Here is a 23595-nt window from a genome sequence, read left to right as displayed (position 1 = left end):
AAAGGATTTGCCAGTAGATTGTCAACTTTATTCATGATGATGACTGCTAGTTAAGATTTTTAAAGTATGATGTTGATGATGTTTATCAGTCCAATCTAAGCTACTGTAGATATAACATGATTTGACATCATTTTGTCTGTGGCCAATGACCTTGAGTCTTCTTGCATGGGCACTTCTAATGTAACTCAATGGCAGCTCCCAAGGGGCTTGCCTTTTCGAGCTCTACCCCTAGACTTGGCAGTGACGTAGTGTCCCCATGAGTGACAGAACACTGAGCCAATCACAGCACAACGCTCTGTATTTTCTGCTGGCTTTCCCCACCACCACAGAAAGCACTGAGCTAGGCTGAAAAACCTGTATTTTGGAGCTCCCTTACTCAAGAAAACAAAAAAGAGACCATGTTTGTATGCAGCTTTATTAACTCAATGATATATATATATATATATATATATTTTAACATTGTTTGCAAATTGATATGTGACACGTATTAATGCCAAAATAACATGCAAATCAGGTGGGGCACTGCCCTGAATGACGGGTTGCCACTGAGCATATGTGGGAACTCCTTCAAGGCTGTTGGAAAAGCATTCTTCATGACGTTGGTTGAGAGTATGCCAAGAGTGTGCAAAGCTGTCATCAAGGCAAAGGGTGGCTACTTTGAAGAATCTAAAATCTAAAATATATTTTCATTTTTTCATTTTTTTTAACCTTTTTTTTGGATACTACATGATTCCATATGTGTTATTTCATAGTTTTGATGCCTTCACTATTATTCTACAATGTAGAACAACCCTTCAATGAGTAGGTGTGTCCAAACCTTTGACTGGTACTTTACATAGGATGTGGGGTTGTGTTGTAATCAGTGTAACATGTGTCATGCTAATATAACCATCCTATTACTTGATGGCCCATAGTTCACCAATATGTCATGCAGGCCATTGTCTACTTGACAGACCTCACTGGATATTCATTCAGCCGTACTGATAGAAATCAATGCTGTATATAGGCAGCCAATGTGCTGAATTGGTCAAAAGTAGCTAACTATTTTGGTCGATTACCAACAGAATCATTGTTGAATCACAAAGCATAACAGAAATGCATACAGCATTTCTTATCTCTCTCGATAGTGGGGTCACATTCACAACTTGTGATTTCAGGTTCCCTTGAAATCAGACTGTCTACACCAGTATCTCCCTGAGTAATACATTTTTGTTATGTTACTGTACCGAATTCTATAGCTAGATGCATTTTTTTGGGGTGCAGTCGACCACTTAGTCAGCTAGCATTATCATCTACAAACCAAACACACTAATGTTAACAATCTACATATCAAGCTTCAACTAGCTATTTAATATTAGCTAGTTGAAATAAAGGCATGGGGCATCTTGTGGGGTTTGTGCAGTGTAGCTACATCAGGGATTGGGCGACTGACGTCACCCTTTTTGAAGGCCCATGGATCACCTTCCCACTTTTTATTTACTCAGTTGGGATCTCAACTTACTGTTGCAAGTTAGAATAGTAGAATACACAAAGTGCAATTTTGAAATTTGGTTGTGCATGAGCAGTTTTTCTCTTGTTATCTCAGTCGCTACAACCGCAAAAACATCTGCTAAATATGTGTACGTATGTGACAAATAACATTTGATTTGATTTGAATTAGCCCATGTCAGTTAATATGTATAAGATTGCTAAAATAGTTGACAGCTATCTAAACTTGTTAAAATGGTTGAATTACCGGCCGGTGGGCCCCAATTGATTTTGTCTGTCAGTTTCACTCAGATATCATATTAAAAACTGCTAATATTTCTCACCACCCTATTGCGAAATGTGTAGAATTGCAGGAAATTAGCTGTCAAATAGAAAATGTTCCTCTCAGCCCCAGCGCAAAACGGTCTGAATACAAATGTTAGTTAGCTTGAACATTGAATACACTAAGGTTAGCAGCTAACGTACCTAGCAGGCCCAAAACACAATCCTACACTTACCTACCAGTCCATTAGAATAGTGGCCATTTTGGCATCATTCTTCCACCATTCAAAATTAATTCCAATGTTTATCCGGTTTCTGTATTGGTCATGAGCAGTCTTTTTCTCACTTATTTTTGGGGTCGAGTTGATTCAGATTCAAGAACAGAGTATGATGCTTGTTTCTGTTGTCCCTGCTACAGGGACAGTTTATCTGCAAACAAGTTGGTTAGCTTATTGGCTAAGTCTGCACTGTGTTTGTTTCTGGCGGCTGTAATGTTAGCTTGCAAGTGACATATTAAAAATAAGAAACGGAAATATGACATTTACATAAGTATTCAGACCCTTTACTCAGTACTTTGTTGAAACAAGCGCCTTTGGCAGCGATTACGTCCTCGAGTCTTCTTGGGTATGACGCTAAAAGCTTGGCACACCTGTATTTGGGGAGTTTCTCCCATTGTTCTCTGCAGATCCTCTCAAGCTCTGTCAGGTTGGATGGGGAGTGTCACTGCACAGCTATTTTCAGGTCTCTCCAGAGATGTGTCTTGGCTGTCTTGGCTGTGTGCTTAGGGTCGTTGTCCTGTTGGAAGGTGAACCTTCACCCCTGTCTGAGGTCCTGAGTGCTCTGGAGCAAGTTTTTGGTCTGACATGCACTGTCAACTGTGGGACCTTATATAGACAGGTGTGTGGTTTTCCAAATCATGTCCAATCAATTGAATTTACCACAGGTGTACTCCAATCAAGTTGAAGAAACATCTCAAGGATGATCAATGGAAACAGGATGCACCTGAGCTCAATTATAAATCTCATAGCAAAGGGTCTGAATACTTATGTAAATAAGGTATTTCTGTTTTTTATTTTCAAAACATTTGCAAAAATTTATGAGGAAAAAAGAGGATCTGTCACCGGTTAGGCACCGGTTAAGTTGATTAACAAGGAGGAACCTATCTTCTCAAAGGGTCATCTCCACTTCTTTATTGTCATCCTAAAAATGATGTCGTCACGAGTTTGATGTCTAATTTAAACATCTCCATTTATCTGATTTCCAATTTAAATCAAATCAAATCAAATTGTATTAATCACATGCGCCGAATACCACAGGTTTAGACCTTACAGTGAAATGCTTACTTACGAGCCCCTAATCAACAATGCAGTTTTTTTTAAATGAAAGAGCAGCAGTAAAATAACAATAGCGAGACTATATACAGGGGCATACCGATACAGAGTCAATGTGCGGGGACACCGATTAGTTGAGGTAGTATGTACATGAGGTAGTATGTACATGAGTTATTAAAGTGACTATGCATAGACGACAACAGAGAGCATCAGTGGTGTAAAGGGGGGGGGGGGGGCAATGCAAATAGTCTGGGTAGCCATTTGACTACATGTTCAGCAGTCTTATCGCTTGGGGGTAGAAGCTGTTTAGAAGCCTCTTGGACATAGACTTGGTGCTCTGATACCGCTTGCCGTGCTGTAGCAGAGAGAACAGTCTATGACTAGGGTGGCTGGAGTCTTTGACAATTTTTAGGGCCTTCCTCTGACACCACCTGGTATAGAGGTCCTGGATGGCAGGAAGCTTGGCCCATGTGATGTACTGGGCCATTTGCACTACCCTCTGTAGTGCCTTGCGGTCAGAGGCAGAGCAGTTGCCATACCAGGCAGTGATGCAAACAGTCAGGATGCTCTCGATGGTGCAGCTGTAGAACCTTTTGAGGATCTGAGGACCCATGCCAAATCTTTTCAGTCTCCTGAGGGGGAATAGGTTATGTCAAGCCCTCTTCACGACTGTCTTGGTGTGCTTGAACCATGTTAGTTTGTTGGTGATGTGGACACCAAGGAACTTGAAGCTCTCAACCTGCTCCACTGCAGCCCCGTCGATGAGAATGGGGGCATGCTTGGTCCTCCTTTTCCTGTAGTTCACAATCATCTCCTTTGTCTTGATCACGTTGAGGGAGAGGTTGTTGTCCTGGCACCACACGGCCAGGTCTCTGACCTCGTCCCTATAGGCTGTCTCGTCGTTGTCGGTGATCAGGCCTACCACTGCTGTGTCATCTGCAAATGTAATGATGGTGTTGGAGTCGTACCTGGCTGTGCAGCCATGAGGGAACAGGGAGTACAGGATGGGACTGAGCACACCCCCCTAAGTGGCCCCTGTGTTGAGGATCAGCGTGGCGGATGTGTTGTTACCTACCCTTGCCACCTGGGGGCGGTCCGTCAGGAAGTCCAGGATCCAGTTGCAGAGGGAGGTGTTTAGTCCCAGGGTCCTTAGCTTATTGATGAGCTTTGAGGGCACTATGGTGTTGAACGCTGAGCTGTAGTCAATGAATAGCATTCTCACATAGGTGTTCCTTTTGTCCAGGTGTGAAAGTGCAGTGTGGAGCGCAATAGAGATTGCATCATCTGTGGATCTGTTGGGGCGGTATGCAAATTGGAGTGGGTCTAGGGTTTCTGGGATGATGGTGTTGATGTGAGCCATGACCAGCCTTTCAAAGCACTTCATGGATATAGACGTGAGTGCTAAGGGTCGGTAGTCCTTTAGGCAGGTTACCTTAGTGTTCTTGGGCACAGGCACTATGGTGGTATTACAGACTCTGATAGGGAGAGGTTAAAAATGTTAGTGAAGACACTTGTCAGTTGGTCAACGCATGCTCGCACTACACATCCTGGTAATCTGTCCGGCTCTGCGGCCTTGTGAATGTTGACCTGTTTAAAGGTCTTACTCACATCGGCTGCAGAGAGCGTGATCACACAGTCTTTCAGTACAGCTGGTGTTCTCATACATGTTTCAATGTTATTTGATTCAAAGCGAGCATAGAAGTAGATTAGCTCATCTGGTAGGCTCGTGTCACTGGGCAGCCCTCGGCTGTGCTTCCCTTTGTAGTCTGTAATGGTTTGCAAGCCCTGCCACATCCGACGAGCGTCAGAGCCAGTGTAGTATGATTCGATCTTAGTCCTGTATTGAGGCTTTGCCTGTTTGATGATTCGTCGGAGGGCATAGCGGGATGTCTTATAAGCTTCCGGGTTAGAGTCCCGCTCCTTGAAAGTGGCAGCTCCAGCCTTTATCTCAGTTCGGATGCTGTCTGTAATCCATGGCTTCTGGTTGGGGTATGTATGTACGGTCACTGTGGGGATGATGTCATCGATGCACTTATTGATGAAGCCAATAACTGATGTGGTGTACTCCTCAATGCCATCGGCGGAATCCCGGAACATATTCCAATCTGTGCTAGCAAAACAGTCCTGTAGCTTAGCATCTGCTTCATCTGATCACTTTTATATTGATCTAGTCACTGGTGCTTCCTGCTTTCATTTTTGCTTGTAAGATGGAATCAGGAGGATAGAATTATGGTCAGATTTGCCAATTGGAGGATGAGGGAGAGTTTTGTATGCATCTGTGTGTGTGGGGTATAGATGGTCCAGAGTTCTTTTTCCTCTGGATGCACAATTAACATTCTGATAGAAATTTGGTAAAAAGGATTTATGTTTCCCTGCATTAAAGTCCCCGGCTACTAGGAGCGCTGCCTCTGGGTGACCGTTTTCTTGTTTGCTTATGGTGGAATACAGTTCATTCAATGCTGTCTTAGTGCCAGCCTCTGACTGTGGTGGTATGTAAACAGCTACGAAGAATACAGATGAAAACTCTCTCGGTAGGTAGTGTGGTCTACAGCCTATCATGAGATACTCTACCTCTGGCAAGCAATTGCTCGAGACTTCCTTAGATATCGTGAACCAGCTGTTATTTACAAAAATAAATAGTCCGCCGCCCCTTGTCTTACCATACGCCGCTGTTCTATCCTGCTGGTACATCGTATAACTAGCCAGCTGTATGTTGATATTGTCATCGTTCAGCCACGACTCCGTGAAGAAGAAGATTTTACAGTTTTTAATGTCCCGTTAGTAGTTTAATCTTCTGCGTAACTCGTTGATTTTATTCTCCAAGAATTGCACGTTTGCTATCAGAAGGGAGGGAAGTAGGGGTTTATTCGATTGCCTACGAATTCTCAGAAGGCAGCCCGCTCTTTCTCCGCCTCCTCTTCATGCAGATCACGGGATCAGGACATGTTCCCGAGGAAGCAGTATATCCTTCGCGTCGGGCTCGTCAGAGTCGTGAAAGGAATAAAAGGATTCTGCTAGTCCGTGGTGAGTAATCGCAGTCCTGATGTCTAGAAGTTATTTTCGGTCATAAGAGACTGTAGCGGTAACATTATGTACAAAATAAGTTTAAAAAAAAGTTACAAACAACGCAAATAAATGAACAAAAAAACACAATCGGCTGGGGGCACGTAAAACGTCTGCCTTCTTCTCCAGCGCCATCTCATCAACACCAATTGTAACATCTGAGCATCACTTCCGTTGACACAATCCCTTCAGTTCTTCAATTCAGTCCACTCCCTTTTCAGACAAAATCCTTTATTTGACTTAGCATGATGCTGTGCCTGCCTACTGCACTACATGTCTAAATCATGTTTTATTGTCTTAGTGTTTGTACCAACACAAAACACTCTAGTGACTAGTCCCCTCTTTACAGTTTTAAACACTTGATGGTGAGGCAGAGGCCTAAGAACATGGCGTCTAATCAACACCATCATACCACATAGCCTGGACCCATCCCAATTTGCATTCCGCCCCAACAGATCCACAGATGACGCAATCTCTACTGTGCACTCCACACTACAGGAAACGGGGGGCTGAGCACGCCCCCATTCACATCGACGGGTCTATAGTGGAGCGGGTTGAGAGCTTCAAGTTCCTCTATGTCCACACCACCAAGGATCTATCATGGTCCACACACACCAACATAGTCGTGAAGAGGGCATGACAACGCTTCTTCCTCCACAGGAAACTGAAAATATTTGGCTTGGTCCATCAGATCCTCAAAAAGTTATACAGCTGCACCATTGAGAGCATCTTGACTGGCTGGATCACCGCGTGGTATGGCAACTGCTTGGCATTTTGACTGCAAGGCGCTGAGGGTAGTGCGTACAGCCCAGTACATCACTGGGGCCGAGCTCCCTACCATCCAGGTGGTGTCAGAGGAAGGCCATAAAAATTGTCCAGACACCCAAGTCATAGACTTTTCTCTCTGCTACCACATGGCAAGTGGTACCAATGCACCAAGTCTGGAGCCAACAGGACCCTGAACAGCTTCTACCCCCAAGCCATAAGACTGCTAAATATTTAGTTTAATATTTAACCAAATAACTGAATCTGTATTTACACATAAGCTGCTGCTACTGTTTATTATCTATCACTTTATTCCTAGTTATATGCACATACAGTATCAACACTCTTAGAAAAAAGGGTTCCAAAAGGTTTATTTGGCTGTCCCCATAGGAGAACCCTTTTTGGTTCCAGGAAGAACCCTTTTTGGATCCAGGTAGAACCCTTTTGGAAAGGGTTCTATATGAAACCGAAAAGGGTTTTCACCTGGAACCAAAAATAGTTGTTCAAAGGGTTATTCTATGGGGACAACCGAAGAACCCTTTTAGGTTTTAGATAGCACATTGTTTGCTAAGAGTGTACCTCAATTACCTCATACCCCTGCACATCAACTCGGTACTGGTACCCTGTATATATAGCCATGTTATTACCTCATACCCCTGCACATCAACTCCGTACTGGTACCCTGTATATATAGCCAAGTTATTACCTCATACCCCTGCACATCAACTCGGTACTGGTACCCTGTATATATAGCCATGTTATTACCTCATACCCCTGCACATCAACTCGGTACTGGTACCCTGTATATATAGCCAAGTTATTACCTCATACCCCTGCACATCAACTCGGTACTGGTACCCTGTATATATAGCCATGTTATTACCTCATACCCCTGCACATCAACTCGGTACTGGTACCCTGTATATATAGCCAAGTTATTACCTCATACCCCTGCACATCAACTCGGTACTGGTACCCTGTATATATAGCCATGTTATTACCTCATACCGCTGCACATCAACTCGGTACTGGTACCCTGTATATATAGCCATGTTATTACCTCATACCCCTGCACATCAACTCGGTACTGGTACCCTGTATATATAGCCAAGTTATTACCTCATACCCCTGCACATCAACTCGGTACTGGTACCCTGTATATATAGCCAAGTTATTACCTCATACCCCTGCACATCAACTCGGTACTGGTACCCTGTATATATAGCCATGTTATTACCTCATACCCCTGCACATCAACTCGGTACTGGTACCCTGTATATATAGCCAAGTTATTACCTCATACCCCTGCACATCAACTCGGTACTGGTACCCTGTATATATAGCCAAGTTATTACCTCATACCCCTGCACATCAACTCGGTACTGGTACCCTGTATATATAGCCATGTTATTACCTCATACCCCTGCACATCAACTCGGTACTGGTACCCTGTATATATAGCCATGTTATTACCTCATACCCCTGCACATCAACTCGGTACTGGTACCCTGTATATATAGCCAAGTTATTACCTCATACCCCTGCACATCAACTCGGTACTGGTACCCTGTATATATAGCCAAGTTATTACCTCATACCCCTGCACATCAACTCGGTACTGGTACCCTGTATATATAGCCAAGTTATTACCTCATACCCCTGCACATCAACTCGGTACTGGTACCCTGTATATATAGCCAAGTTATTACCTCATACCCCTGCACATCAACTCGGTACTGGTACCCTGTATATATAGCCAAGTTATTACCTCATACCCCTGCACATCAACTCGGTACTGGTACCCTGTATATATAGCCAAGTTATTACCTCATACCCCTGCACATCAACTCGGTACTGGTACCCTGTATATATAGCCAAGTTATTACCTCATACCCCTGCACATCAACTCGGTACTGGTACCCTGTATATATAGCCATGTTATTACCTCATACCCCTGCACATCAACTCGGTACTGGTACCCTGTATATATAGCCAAGTTATTACCTCATACCCCTGCACATCAACTCGGTACTGGTACCCTGTATATATAGCCATGTTATTACCTCATACCCCTGCACATCAACTCGGTACTGGTACCCTGTATATATAGCCAAGTTATTACCTCATACCCCTGCACATCAACTCGGTACTGGTACCCTGTACATATAGCCATGTTATTACCTCATACCCCTGCACATCAACTCGGTACTGGTACCCTGTATATATAGCCATGTTATTACCTCATACCCCTGCACATCAACTCGGTACTGGTACCCTGTATATATAGCCAAGTTATTACCTCATACCCCTGCACATCAACTCGGTACTGGTACCCTGTATATATAGCCAAGTTATTACCTCATACCCCTGCACATCAACTCGGTACTGGTACCCTGTATATATAGCCATGTTATTACCTCATACCCCTGCACATCAACTCGGTACTGGTACCCTGTATATATAGCCAAGTTATTACCTCATACCCCTGCACATCAACTCGGTACTGGTACCCTGTATATATAGCCAAGTTATTACCTCATACCCCTGCACATCAACTCGGTACTGGTACCCTGTATATATAGCCATGTTATTACCTCATACCCCTGCACATCAACTCGGTACTGGTACCCTGTATATATAGCCATGTTATTACCTCATACCCCTGCACATCAACTCGGTACTGGTACCCTGTATATATAGCCAAGTTATTACCTCATACCCCTGCACATCAACTCGGTACTGGTACCCTGTATATATAGCCAAGTTATTACCTCATACCCCTGCACATCAACTCGGTACTGGTACCCTGTATATATAGCCAAGTTATTACCTCATACCCCTGCACATCAACTCGGTACTGGTACCCTGTATATATAGCCAAGTTATTACCTCATACCCCTGCACATCAACTCGGTACTGGTACCCTGTATATATAGCCAAGTTATTACCTCATACCCCTGCACATCAACTCGGTACTGGTACCCTGTATATATAGCCAAGTTATTACCTCATACCCCTGCACATCAACTCGGTACTGGTACCCTGTATATATAGCCATGTTATTACCTCATACCCCTGCACATCAACTCGGTACTGGTACCCTGTATATATAGCCAAGTTATTACCTCATACCCCTGCACATCAACTCGGTACTGGTACCCTGTATATATAGCCAAGTTATTACCTCATACCCCTGCACATCAACTCGGTACTGGTACCCTGTATATATAGCCAAGTTATTACCTCATACCCCTGCACATCAACTCGGTACTGGTACCCTGTATATATAGCCATGTTATTACCTCATACCCCTGCACATCAACTCGGTACTGGTACCCTGTATATATAGCCATGTTATTACCTCATACCCCTGCACATCAACTCGGTACTGGTACCCTGTATATATAGCCAAGTTATTACCTCATACCCCTGCACATCAACTCGGTACTGGTACCCTGTATATATAGCCAAGTTATTACCTCATACCCCTGCACATCAACTCGGTACTGGTACCCTGTATATATAGCCAAGTTATCTTTACTCACTTTAATATTACGTGTTTTACTTTTCTATTATTTCTCAATTTTCTTCCTCTCTGCATTGTTGGGAAGGGCCCATAAGTAAGCATTTCACTGTTAGTCTACACCTGTTGTTTACAAAGCATGAGAGGAATACCATTTGATTTGATTGGATTTAATTTGATTTGAGGCTAAGTGAAGTGAAGTGACAGGATGACCATTATGTCCCCTAGCAGGCTGTTGTCCCTGGGCCAGGGTGACCAGTATGTCCCCTAGCAGGCTGTTGTCCCTGGGCCAGGGTGACCAGTATGTCCCCTAGCAGGCTGTTGTCCCTGGGCCAGGGTGACCAGTATGTCCCCTAGCAGGCTGTTGTCCCTGGGCCAGGGTGACCATTATGTCCCCTAGCAGGCTGTTGTCCCTGGGCCAGGGTGACCAGTATGTCCCCTAGCAGGCTGTTGTCCCTGGGCCAGGGTGACCAGTATGTCCCCTAGCAGGCTGTTGTCCCTGGGCCAGGGTGACCAGTATGTCCCCTAGCAGGCTGTTGTCCCTGGGCCAGGGTGACCAGTATGTCCCCTAGCAGGCTGTTGTCCCTGGGCCAGGGTGACCATTATGTCCCCTAGCAGGCTGTTGTCCCTGGGCCAGGGTGACCATTATGTCCCCTAGCAGGCTGTTGTCCCTGGGCCAGGGTGACCAGTATGTCCCCTAGCAGGCTGTTGTCCCTGGGCCAGGGTGACCAGTATGTCCCCTAGCAGGCTGTTGTCCCTGGGCCAGGGTGACCAGTATGTCCCCTAGCAGGCTGTTGTCCCTGGGCCAGGGTGACCAGTATGTCCCCTAGCAGGCTGTTGTCCCTGATCCAGGGTGACCAGTATGTCCCCTAGCAGGCTGTTGTCCCTGGGCCAGGGTGACCAGTATGTCCCCTAGCAGGCTGTTGTCCCTGGGCCAGGGTGACCAGTATGTCCCCTAGCAGGCTGTTGTCCCTGGGCCAGGGTGACCAGTATGTCCCCTAGCAGGCTGTTGTCCCTGATCCAGGTTGACCAGTATGTCCCCTAGCAAGGGTAGCATCTGGGGCATCTCACTGTAGACCCCCGTCCAGCCCTGGTAGCACTGGCAGGTGAACTTGTGCTTCATGGCCAGGATGTCGTGGTTGTTAAGATGGCCGCTCACGTGGAAGCTGCGGGCCCAGGTTTCTGCTAATGTCGAAGAAGCGGGGTCGGAGGTAGGCCCCCAAGTCGAGGCTCTTCCTCACACACTTGCCATTCTTCTTGTACAGGTCTTCGCTGCACAGCTTGGCTGCTGAAGTGACTTTGATGACATAGTAGCCTAAAGGGCCGTCAATGTACTTCTTCACGGCCAGGAAGTTTTCTGGAGGTACACGTAGACAGGCAGATACACAAACACATAATGATTCACAGCATAAGTATAGGTGTCACTGTAAGTATAGCTAAAAATAGGTCTGCTGTTAAATGGAAATAGTAGTTATGTTGAATGAACCTTCCTTCTGTCACCCACAGTATGTTCATTACTTCATGTACAGATCTAGGATCTTAATTCAATCCAGTTTGCTACAGCAGAAAAATAATCCTGCAACTACAAGAAATTTGGATTATGTGGATTATAATTCATTTACATTTTTGTAGGGGTTGATATATTTTTAGTAAGAGCAAATCAAGTCTGACATTTAAAGTGGACATTACAAACTTTAGAAGCCTTTTTAAACCTTGAATACACTACAAGTTTGGATTCTCAGCAACAAAAAAATAATCAAATTAAGATCCTACATCTGTACTGACTACCCTTTGATGCACTTCTCTTTTCTTCTCTAATTCATTGCCTCTTAAAACTGTAATAGAGGGAATTCAGGCTTAATTATGAAATGTCCCATCTGATACACAGAATGAGTTCGGTAAAAACATATCATCATTTGAATACGAAATAGTGGAAAAATTCCTCCTTTAAGTCCTTCACCCTGTACAGGTGTGGGATCTTAATTTGATCACACTTTTGTTTCTGAGAATTTTCCTGCACCGCCGGAAATGCAGATGAGCTTCATGATTTACATAAATTCACTGATAACTTGCACTAACACACGGTTCTATTAACAGTATTGCACTTTTTATTTAGCCTAATTTTGGCTAGCTAATAGCTTACCCACCGACTAAATGTTCAAATCCTGTTGCTGCAGGATAATTTTTCTGCCACAATACTGGTCAAATTAAGATTCAACATCTGTATATAATGCAAATTAATCCACATCCACACTTCATGTGTTACTGATGCGCCTCTTGTAAACAGAATGCAAAAGGACCCACAAAATCCTTTTCCAAAAGAACACCACAGCACTGTCTGTCTGATATAAATCAGGCCATTTCCAAGGCTCCTAATCTCATAAACCACAGTGACTGTGCTGAAACATACTATTTTAGGAGACACTGAGAACTGGCTAGGAAGGGAATCCCACGTTGAAATTGCTTGATGTCATGTCCTGTCATGGAACCCTGTAGACACTCGCAGCTCTTGCTTACTGCAGGCAACAAGACATTATTATGTAATTGTAATGATATTTTATATACTTTAACGTTGAAGCATGGGTCACATGTTTCATGACTCTCCATTTCATGGTTTCTCCCTGGAGTACAGAAAGAGGCACACTTTTTTCTTAACCAGCACTTTCACATCTGGGTTTGATGATTAGTTGAAATCACGTGTTGCCAGAAAGTAACAAAACTGTGCCCCGCTGTGGATCCAAGGGATTCGGGATTAAGAAACCCTACTCTATGGAACATTTTGAGTTCGAGCATCTTCGGAGGAGCCCCAAATACCATTCCCGACCCCCCAAGAGCTGCGCTCTCTCCAATAGTGTGGACCAGGTCACTCTAGGAGAGATATAAAAGATGTAACACTCCAAACACAGTCTTCCCCTCAAGTCAGAGTATGTTGAGGTCAATGCTTGCTCCTGCTCCAGTGTCCAGTATTGGTTTATATTTCATTGTTATGTTTTACCTCTTGACCCCTGAATGTCAGAATAGACATCATGGCCCAGTCTAGAACCAGCCCCTAGCAGCTACTCTCAATAGGAACTTTTATACACCTTAAGGGTTTAGATAGGTAAGCAATAACCCACCCAGGCAATCAGAGGGCAAGGTGAAATGTTATATTGCTTATAAGTAACTATCCAGTACTTTCAGATTTACTTAAGTGCCTAGGGGTTAGGGACTAGGTTTTGTTCCTGGACTACACCCAGGTGTTGTAAATCATTAAAGGTCATCTAAGGTCTCGTAGCTGAGACTGTGCATTCCATTCATAGCCCTGTGACAGTTCTAGAAGGTTCGGTTGATTAATAGCTTTTTATCCACCACACTGACTAGGTGGCAAAACATGGGGCGAGACGAGACAAGTTGCTTGACAGAAAAATGCAGAGGTTAGGTAGTTTATCACAATGACTGGCAGGCAATAAAACACTTGCAGCAATGAGAAAAATAGCTAACTTAAGAAAATGTGTTGGAATATTTATCCTTGTCCTAACATCTATTTTTGCTCTTGAACCAACAGAAACGGAAGATATCAGTTTCCCAATATCACCAGTGTTTAGTAATCTTTCTCACCTCTGAGAGGACCGTGAAGGTGTAAGCGTAGAAGAGTCTGTAGTAGACAAACACGGGCAGAGTGAAGTCAGTGTGTGTGATGGACGCAATCCTCATGGCCTCTGACTGGGTAGTGAACGAATTTGACAGTGTTGGCCGTGGACTTGAGTTCGTAGTAGGTACACGGAAGGATAGAGGTCTGTGCTCTCACTTCAAAGCCACACCAGGTGGTCATTATGGATGTGCTCCACGTTAGACATTCACTCATGCAGCGATGCAGGTGTGTCTTGACTCCTTAGTTTTTGAGGTCAGGGAACAGTTTGAAGCCCCAGAGGCCGTCAGGTCATCAACTTTCGGCTAACAGTAGAATGTTGTTCATCAAATCAAATCAAATTTTATTGGTCACATACACATGGTTAGCATATGTTATTGCAAGTGTAGTGAAATGCTTGTGCTTCTAGTTCTGACAGTGCAGCAATATCTAGCAAGTAATCTAACAATTCAACAACAACTACCTAATACACACAAATCTAAGTAAATGAATGGAATGAAGGCCTGTCCAGCCCTCTCAAATGCCTCCTTGACCTCCTTCTCCACCTTGATCTCAGGCCAGCCTAGATGGAGCTTTCGGATCTGCTCCTTGGAGCCCGAGTTGCTCACCCAGTTGCTCACCCAATGGGCCTCCAGTTCTCCCAGTCAATGACACCCAGGCCTCCTTGTGGAGGATGAGCTTGTCGCTGTCAGCCCTGGCCTTGCTCAGGTGCTTGGACAGGCTCTGGTTCTGGGGCAGGCCCCCATTGATGGGGTCCCCAGAGCTGGCGTAGTAAGGGTAATAGCCCAGGTGGCTGTGGTAGAAGATGGTGACATTAGGTCCACTAAGGGTCTCGTTGAGGTTTGCCACGATGTCGATGACACTGAGGTCCAGGTCCACCTTCAAGTGAAGGCGGTAGGACTCCGTGGGGGTGTTCCACACACTATGAAGGGCCGTTGAGGGATCAGAGAAGCCTGGGCATGCTTCATCTGCTCACTACCGGCTCTTTCCCTGACCCCAACCCACAACGCCACCACCAGCTGACAGCAGCCAATCAGCGGCATCGCCCACATGGATCAATAGGTCATCCTATTCCACATCAAAAGGGAAAAAGACAGGAGAGAAATCACTACATCTTTTTGCGGGAAAAAGTAAACACATCTTGTCTTAAGTGGGGTTGGTGAAAGGACAAGTGAGTGAGGGTCACTGAGCTGCACTGCTCAAGATTCCACACACTGTTCTTCTCAAAGAAAGGTTCCATTTGACTTGTCAAGCTCTGTGAAGTCTGCCGGACTCAGTTTGTCATGTACATGCATGCCTACATTTCCCTAACAAAGATGTATTGAGTTGGCCTTCATTAGTCAAATAAAATAAAATAAAAATGTATTTGTCACATTCACGTGTTTAGCAGATGTTATTGCAGGTGTAGCAAAATACTTGTGTTCCTATCTCCAACAGTGCAGTAATATCTAACAAGTAATATCTAACAATACACACAATCTAAAGTAAAATAATGGAATTAGAATATATAAATATATGGACGGGCAATGTCAGAGCGGCATAGACTAAGAATAGGATAGAATATAGTATATACATGTGAGATGAGTAATGCAAAATATGTGAGCATTATTAAAGTGACTAGTGTTCCATTATTAAAGTGGCCAGTGATTTCAAGTCTATGTATATCGGGCAGCAGCCTCTAATGTGCTAGTGATGGCTATTTAACAGTCTGATGGCCTTGAGATAGAAGCTGTTTTTCAGTCTCTCTGTCCCAGCTTTGATGCACCTGTACTGACCTCGCCTTCTGGATGATAGCAGGGTGAACAGGCAGTGGCTCGGTTGGTTGATGTCCATGATGATCTTTTTGGCCTGCTGTGACATTGGGTGCTGTAGGTGTCCTAGAGGGCAGGTAGCTTGCCCCCGGTGATGCGTTGGGCAGACCGCACAACCCTCTGGAAAGCTCTGCGTTTGCGGGCGGTGCTGTTGCCGTACCAGGCGGTGATACAGCCCGACAGGATGCTCTCAATTGTGCATCTATAAAGGTTTGTGAGGGTTTTAGGTGCCAAGCCAAATTTCTTCAGCCTCCTGAGGTTGAAGAGGCGCTGTTATTGTGACCATAATAAAGACATTTACATATCAAAGTGGGCCTTAATAAGAACTATTGTGTCTGTTGTATTTTGACAATGATTCTGCACGCATGCATAGCAACACACACACACTCCCTCTCTCACACACACACACTCATTCTCGCTCTCACACACACACACGTTGGTTTTACTATCCAAGTGGGAACATTTATTCGCATTCAAATTTATATTTTCCCTAACCCCTAACCCTAAACTCAAACCTTAACCAAACCCTTAACCCTAACGTTAACCCTAAGCCCAAACCTCTAACACTAAAACTAAACCTAACCCTAATACCAACCCCTAACCTTAATTCTAACCCTAACCCTAAACCTAACCCCTAAGCCTAAAATAGCATTTTTCCTCTTGGGGACCTGCGAAATATCCCCACCTGTCAAATGTTGCATGTTTTACTACCCTTGTGAGGACTTTTGGAACCCAAAAAGATAGTAAAGTGGACCACACACACACATGAGCACGCTCATTCTTTTCTAGAAAACTCTTTCCAGCTTCTTATGTAAGATGCCCCCACATCTAATTGCAATTGGCGCCCTCTCCCATTGCAGTTCCCTTTTTCCGAGTGCAGAGAGAGAAACCATGACCCCACTCTCAGGATACATGGCTACTGAGGTTGTCTCCAAGAGAGACATGGAAACTCAGTAGTCATTTTCGCCCACCACTAACACGGAGCAGGAGAGAGGGAAACCACTGATGGGAATGTGATTGCTCCATTAATTTAAGAATTCACTCACTCCTAGGAAAGCAGCTTTGTGTATATAGGCAATAGGCTCATTGTATGTTGTCAAATCAAATCAAGTTGTATTGGTCACATACACATATTTAGCAGATGTTATTGCGGGTGTAGCGAAATGCTTGTGTTCCTAGCTCCAACAGTGCAGTAGTATCTAACAGTGCAGTAATATAAAAAAAAATATTCACAACAATACACACAAATCTAAAAGTAAAAAAATGGAATTAAGAAATATATAAATATTAGATCGACAATAATCAAGATAGATTTCGGTATAATTTTGACCAGTAACTGATTCTGAGTAACTGAACGTATTTTGTTATTCATACATTTTGACCAGTAACTGATTCTGAGTAACTGAACGTATTTTGTTATTCATACATTTTGACCAGTAACTGATTCTGAGTAACTGAACGTATTTTGTTATTCATACATTTTGACCAGTAACTGATTCTGAGTAACTGAACGTATTTTGTTATTCATACATTTTGACCAGTAACTGATTCTGAGTAACTGAACGTATTTTGTTATTCATACATTTTGACCAGTAACTGATTCTGAGTAACTGAACGTATTTTGTTATTCATACATTTTGACCAGTAACTGATTCTGAGTAACTGAACGTATTTTGTTATTCATACATTTTGATCAGTAACTGATTCTGAGTAACTGAACGTATTTTGTTATTCATACATTTTGACCAGTAACTGATTCTGAGTAACTGAACGTATTTTGTTATTCATACATTTTTCAAACCAGAAAGAACCATATGGTTGTTGTTGTTTTGGGTAATTAAATACTGTTCCACTCCACAGAATTCAGGAAAATGAATATGTAGTTATAACTGAAGAGGAAAAGGCTTTAGGCAGGGAGTCCTGTACCATGCTTTGACAGTCAAACTGTACAGTAATCCCTGCCCAAGACAAACAGTCTGTGGTGAAGTCTTTCAGGCCGTCCTCAAACCAAAACTAGTCACAATGCCTCCAGGAACACCACTCGTCCTGACCACAAAAAAGACCCCCCCCCCCCCCCCCGAAAAAACAATGTCTCTGAGTCAAAAGGGACAAAAGACTCCACATTTGATGTCATGTCTTTCCTCAAATAGACACAATTGCACTCAAACGGGAGCCAGCTTTCCTGACTGTGCTGATTGATTCCAGATGAATGTAGCAGGGGTGAACTTTGAGAATGGAAGCTAACCTTTCTCTTAAAACTTCAATGAGCAGACAAAGCAAGTATCCTAATCACTTGCTATAGGATAGCATGATCTGTCCGTGTACATATAGACTATGTTCAATCAGCCATTATAAAAATGTTGTACATTATCCTCTATTAGTGTCATTACTTAGTAATACTGACAGTTATGTCTTGTATCATCACTAGCTTTCAGTTCATATACCTTTCATACTTTGACATATTTACATTTTTACATTTACGTCATTTAGCAGACGCTCTTATCCAGAGCGACTTACATGTGAACTGCAATTTTGCACGGAAAATAATCATCAAACTATTTTAGTTTGTTCCCATAAAATACTGGGAGCAGCTAAAATGAAATGAGTCCCTTGCCGATAGTTTGTGGTAAGAAAATAATATATATACTGTATATATACATATACATATATATATATATATATATATATATATATATATATATATATATATGTGGCATATCGTCACCATGTGTGTGCAATTGGCATATATGTTGGTCAGGGCAACTTATCCTCATCCATGGGGTGCATGAAGACCCTGTTCATACATGTATTTAATTCACAGGCTGTTCATGTAATTTGGAAAATATGTGACCAACATTGGAAGTAAATGACCCATCTTTAAGTACGATGCCTACGGGCTCTAGCCTCTGTGTAGAACAATCATAGTCATTATATCGCAATTACATTAATTGTACAGTGTTTACAGTAACATTTGTGCAACAAAACTGTGTATCCTAATGTGTGTGTATGTGTTTGTGTCGGTGTGTCCGGATGTGTGCGTATTTGGGAGGGTGCGCAGGTATGAGTGCATGCATGTGTACTGGCCAGCACTGCACTGTCTGTGGATCTTTTGTCAATGTGATAATGTGCTTCTGGGGGAGCTGGGATGGCGTGAGGTTGAATGTTGAAAAGAACGAGTGTGGAAATAAAAGTAAACATGTGGAGACACTAATCTGCACCACAGTGCTGGGCAGAACAGATGAGTCAGACTCTCTCTCTCTGCTTATTTTGGATCCAGCGCTGGTCTAGTCAGCATCCAGGGAGATGTTTATTGATGCTATCCCTGTGATCTGCATATCATGTGTAAGGTCTTTCACTTTTCCACCGTGTGTGTCTGTGTTCCTATCTGTGCAATCATGGGTCTAACAATTGTTATGAAACAGGTTGGCCTTGATGAAAGCAGGCTATTGTCGGCCTGTCAGGAACTTGATGCACTTGTCACTATTCCAGTTCTCATGAACATTATAACAAACTGTGCTCTAATAACACCCTCCCTACATAATTCACACATGCAATTGTGCACGCACGGTATGCACGTACACCACCACCCATGAACTAATTTGTGGGCTGTTCTAAAGCTTTGATCCTGTCTTCAAATCTTGCGGTCTTTCTACCCCCCTCTTCAGTTTGGTGAATATAATTCCCATATGTGATGGTGGTTGTATTCATATTCCCTGCCAGTTCATCTACTGTGGCACCATACTTTTGGTTCAATACGTCATCTCTGAGTTTCAATCTTAATGATCCTGCAAGTCTTAAATATTATCATTATCAGATGCTGCAATTTTGATCCCCTCATTGATATGTACTGTAAGGCCTGTGAAACTAAAAGCTGTAGACGTAAACACAAATGATGATAGAAATAAGCTTGATCTGAGCTGTGATTACTTCTTTATTTTTTAAATTATTCTTTATTTAACCTGTCACGAGTGTGTTTAGGAATGGACCAAGGCACAGCGTGAGTATCGTTCCACATCTTTTATTTGAATGTGAAACTTCGCAAGACAAACAACAAACTATAAACAAAACCCAAACCGTGACGACAGAGGTGCAACATGCACTAACTCAAAATAATCTCCCACAAACACAAGGGGGAAAAACAACTACTTAAATATGATCACCAATTAGAGACAACGATGGCCAGTGTCACGTCCTGGCCAGTATAAGGGTTAATTGTTATTGTAGTTTGGTCAGGACGTGGCAGAGGGTATTTTTTTTATGTGGTTCAGGGTGGTGTGTTAGTTAGGAGGGCGTTTGATTTATTATTTCAGGGTTTTGAGTTGTGGTCTATGTTTATGTATTTCTATGTGTAGTCTAGTGAGTGTGTTTCTATGTTGGGTTAATTGGGGTGGACTTCCAATTGAAGGCAGCTGTTTGGTGTTGCCTTTGATTGGGAGTCCTATATTAGTTGGGTGTGTTTGTCTGTGCATTTGTGGGAGATTGTTTCTTGTTTTGCTGAGTGAGTATTTCAAGACTGTTTCGTCGTTCGTTTCGTTTTGTTATTTTTGTATGTTCATTTTGAGTAAATAAATGTCGAAATGAGCGTACACATACCTGCTGCGTTTTGGTCCTCCATTTCCAACGACAAGCGTGACAGCCAGCTGCCTCTAATTGGGAATCATACGAAAACCCCAACATAGAAAAAAGAAACTAGAACACAACATAGAAAAATTAAACTAGACAAAACCCCCCAGTCACGCCCTGACCTACTCTACCATAGAAAATAAGAGCACCCTATGGTCAGGACGTGACATAACCAGTAAGGGCTCTTTGAGATTTGAAATCTCTTTTTGAAGAGCGTCCTGGCCAAGATAGGCAGCACCAAGTCATTACACAATTACAGACAGACAACATGAAAAACAACAAGTAATCTAGAAAAAAACATAGAAATCAAACGAGTATAACGAAATCATAAAACAACAAATTAAAACATTGACAGGTCTATTAAGGCGAGACCCAGATGCAGACACAGGAGGCAGATGGTTGGAGTCTTACAATGTTTATTAATCCAAAAGGTGTAGGCAAGAGAATGGTTGTGGACAGGCAAAAGGTCAAAACCAGATCAGAGTCCAGGAGGTACAGAGTAACAGACAAGCTCGTGGTCAAGGCAGGCAGAATGGTCAGGCAGGCGGGTACAGAGTCCAGAAACAGGCAAGGGTCAAAACCGGGAGGACTATAAAAAGGAGAATATCAAAAAGCAGGAGAAAGGGAAAACCGCTGGTTGACTTGGAAAAACATACAAGACGAACTGGCACACAGAGACAGGAACCACAGGGATAAATACACTGGGGAAAATGAGCGACACCTGGAGGGGGTGGAGACAATCACAAGGACAGGGGAAACAGATCAGGGCGTGACAAGGTCAAGGAATCAGCTTCAAAATCCTTCATCAATGATTTAAAAACACCAAACGGGATATAATACCATGAGTAAGACTTAGCTATGATCTAAAGCAGGGGTACTCAACTCTTATCCTATGAGGTCCAGAGCCTGGTGGTTTTCCGTTCTACCTTATAATTAAATCAGTCCCTGATTAGACGGGAACAATGAAAACAAGCACTGGAACTGGCTTCGAGGTCCAGAGTTGAGTTTGAGGGATCTAAAGTCTCACATACATCTTTCCAAGCTTCTACTGATTGTCTTGTCCCGTGGATTCTGAGGCACAGGTCCAGGTCCTCTTGAAACGATAAGTGTCCAACGATGCTCTCCTCTTTCCTAGATGCCTCTTTATCTGGGTTTTTGGGGTGCAGCAGTGCCCTTCACTTTAGATCCCCCCTGGGTCCCTTGGTATCTATGTGGCCAGAGATGCCCCTCTTTTGTTGGCTTGGCTCCTCCTCATTGACCTGGCTAAGTCAGGCAGTGGAGATGGCACAAAGGCCAGGCACAGGGGTACACCGCTCTTGCAAAAGAAGGGACCCATCTCTAACAGTCGCTCTCACTCTGCTAACTATCTCTTCTCAACTGGAGGATTTTAACCAAAGAGTGTTATGTTTCAAACATGAAAACAGATGGCATGTATCATCATAGACTTAATCAAATGGTCAATGGCTTCAGTTCAAAAGAGACCTGTTACAATGTAACAAAGCTTTTTATTTTTTACAATCACAGAATTTGCGTTCTGTTACAACCCACGACTACATCTACAAGGTAGACTCCGCACACAGGTACAGTAGATGCTTTCAGTTTTCAGGAAAGGAAATGTGTGGCTAAGGTGCATATGGATAAGGTGTAACGTGGATAAGGTGTAGAATATTACCATGGACGACAATTGTAATAAGGTGTATAATGTTTCCATGGACGACCATTGTAATAAGGTGTATAATGTTACCATGGACGACCATTGTAATAAGGTGTAGAATATTACCATGGACGACCATAGTAATAAGGTGTAGAATATTCTAACAGACCATATGGCAGAAATCATGGTAGTCAGAGTTAATCTTTATTTCAACAGTTCTGAAAATAGCTCTCGCAGCAGTTGCATGTACTTTTCGTAATGTAATATAATTTGTTTAGCACCCAAGAAATGTACTAAATTTACAATCTATTTACAAAAGTTATGGGCATGTCACACAAACATATGGACTACATGAGAAAGTAGGAAAACATTCTTTGGTAGTCACGGAATACTAACTAAAACTAACTGTATGCTGTTTGGTGCATATACATGTGCCATCAAAGCACATTCCTCCAACCTAAATATTTCCTGTGGAAACAGCAGAAACACCCGCTAACAGGGGGAACATTTTATTGCATTCCAAGACAACATAAAAATGGCTGACTGGGCATTCCTGTCCTCCCTCTATCTGATTGTGATGGGGAGTGATGAGGTGGTGAGCAAGGTCCTTCCCCTCAGCTGCAGAAACACTGAAAAGGCTTACAATTACAGAGCTCAGCTGTTATTGACATCGTGTGGACACTGGCAGACCTTGAGAATGGAAGAGCATTGTCTGGCAAGGTGTTCTTTTTCCAAAAAAACTTTAACCCTGTGGGACAAAGTAGTTGGAGCACGCATGTCGTCTATAGATGACCCGCAGTACCCTAATCCCTCAATGAGAACTTTGGCTGGACCCAATGACAACTTTTGGAGAACTTTTGACTATGGCTGTATCTATGAATGATTACACTCAGCTTTCTGTTTCAAGCAGTCATGAACATTGTGAATTATTGACCTGCACTGATAAGGGAAGGAAGGGCTCCTACCCTCAATACTTCTCATGCACTTATTTCCTAAAACATTTAATTAACAGACTAAGGAAAATAGAGCTCAAGGTGTCTAGAGATCAAATAAATATTGGTGTCTGCCCAACTTCTTTGTCACACAGGGGACATACAAGGAACAGATTGTGCCTATAGACCTTTTCATGGTGGTGGTTCATTCAGAATTAGGGTGAAACAAATTAAACAGACATCATATTTAGGACCTATTTAAATTGTAGTTATCTGGGTCTAGACACCAATTCTAAAATAGGAAACATCATAGGCAAGGTAATTACATCAAGCCCTTCTGTGGCAGACAACATTAAATTCAATGTTGTTGTATGAGTCCTTCTCTTCATAACCCAGGGGTCGAGTCAATTCATTATTTCATAAAATGGAAATGGCCTGCTATTGATACATTTCTTCCTTTCTTCATTAATGAAAATTCAAGCCAAATCCTCCATTGACTGTTGAAATAAATAGATC

General features: G+C 43.0%; 1 pseudogene; it reads right to left on the bottom strand.

Annotated features, from left to right (window-relative positions):
* Window positions 1-6486: 6486 nt before the first annotated feature.
* On the bottom strand, window positions 6487-15170 carry LOC115191554 (hyaluronidase-like; annotated as a pseudogene).
* Between the last annotated feature and the right edge of the window lie 8425 nt (window positions 15171-23595).

This window comes from Salmo trutta, chromosome 4 (assembly GCF_901001165.1).
Source record: "Salmo trutta chromosome 4, fSalTru1.1, whole genome shotgun sequence".
NCBI lineage: Eukaryota > Metazoa > Chordata > Actinopteri > Salmoniformes > Salmonidae > Salmo > Salmo trutta.
The sequence above is the reverse complement of the archived record's forward strand: the minus strand, read 5'-3'. Positions and strand labels throughout refer to the sequence as shown.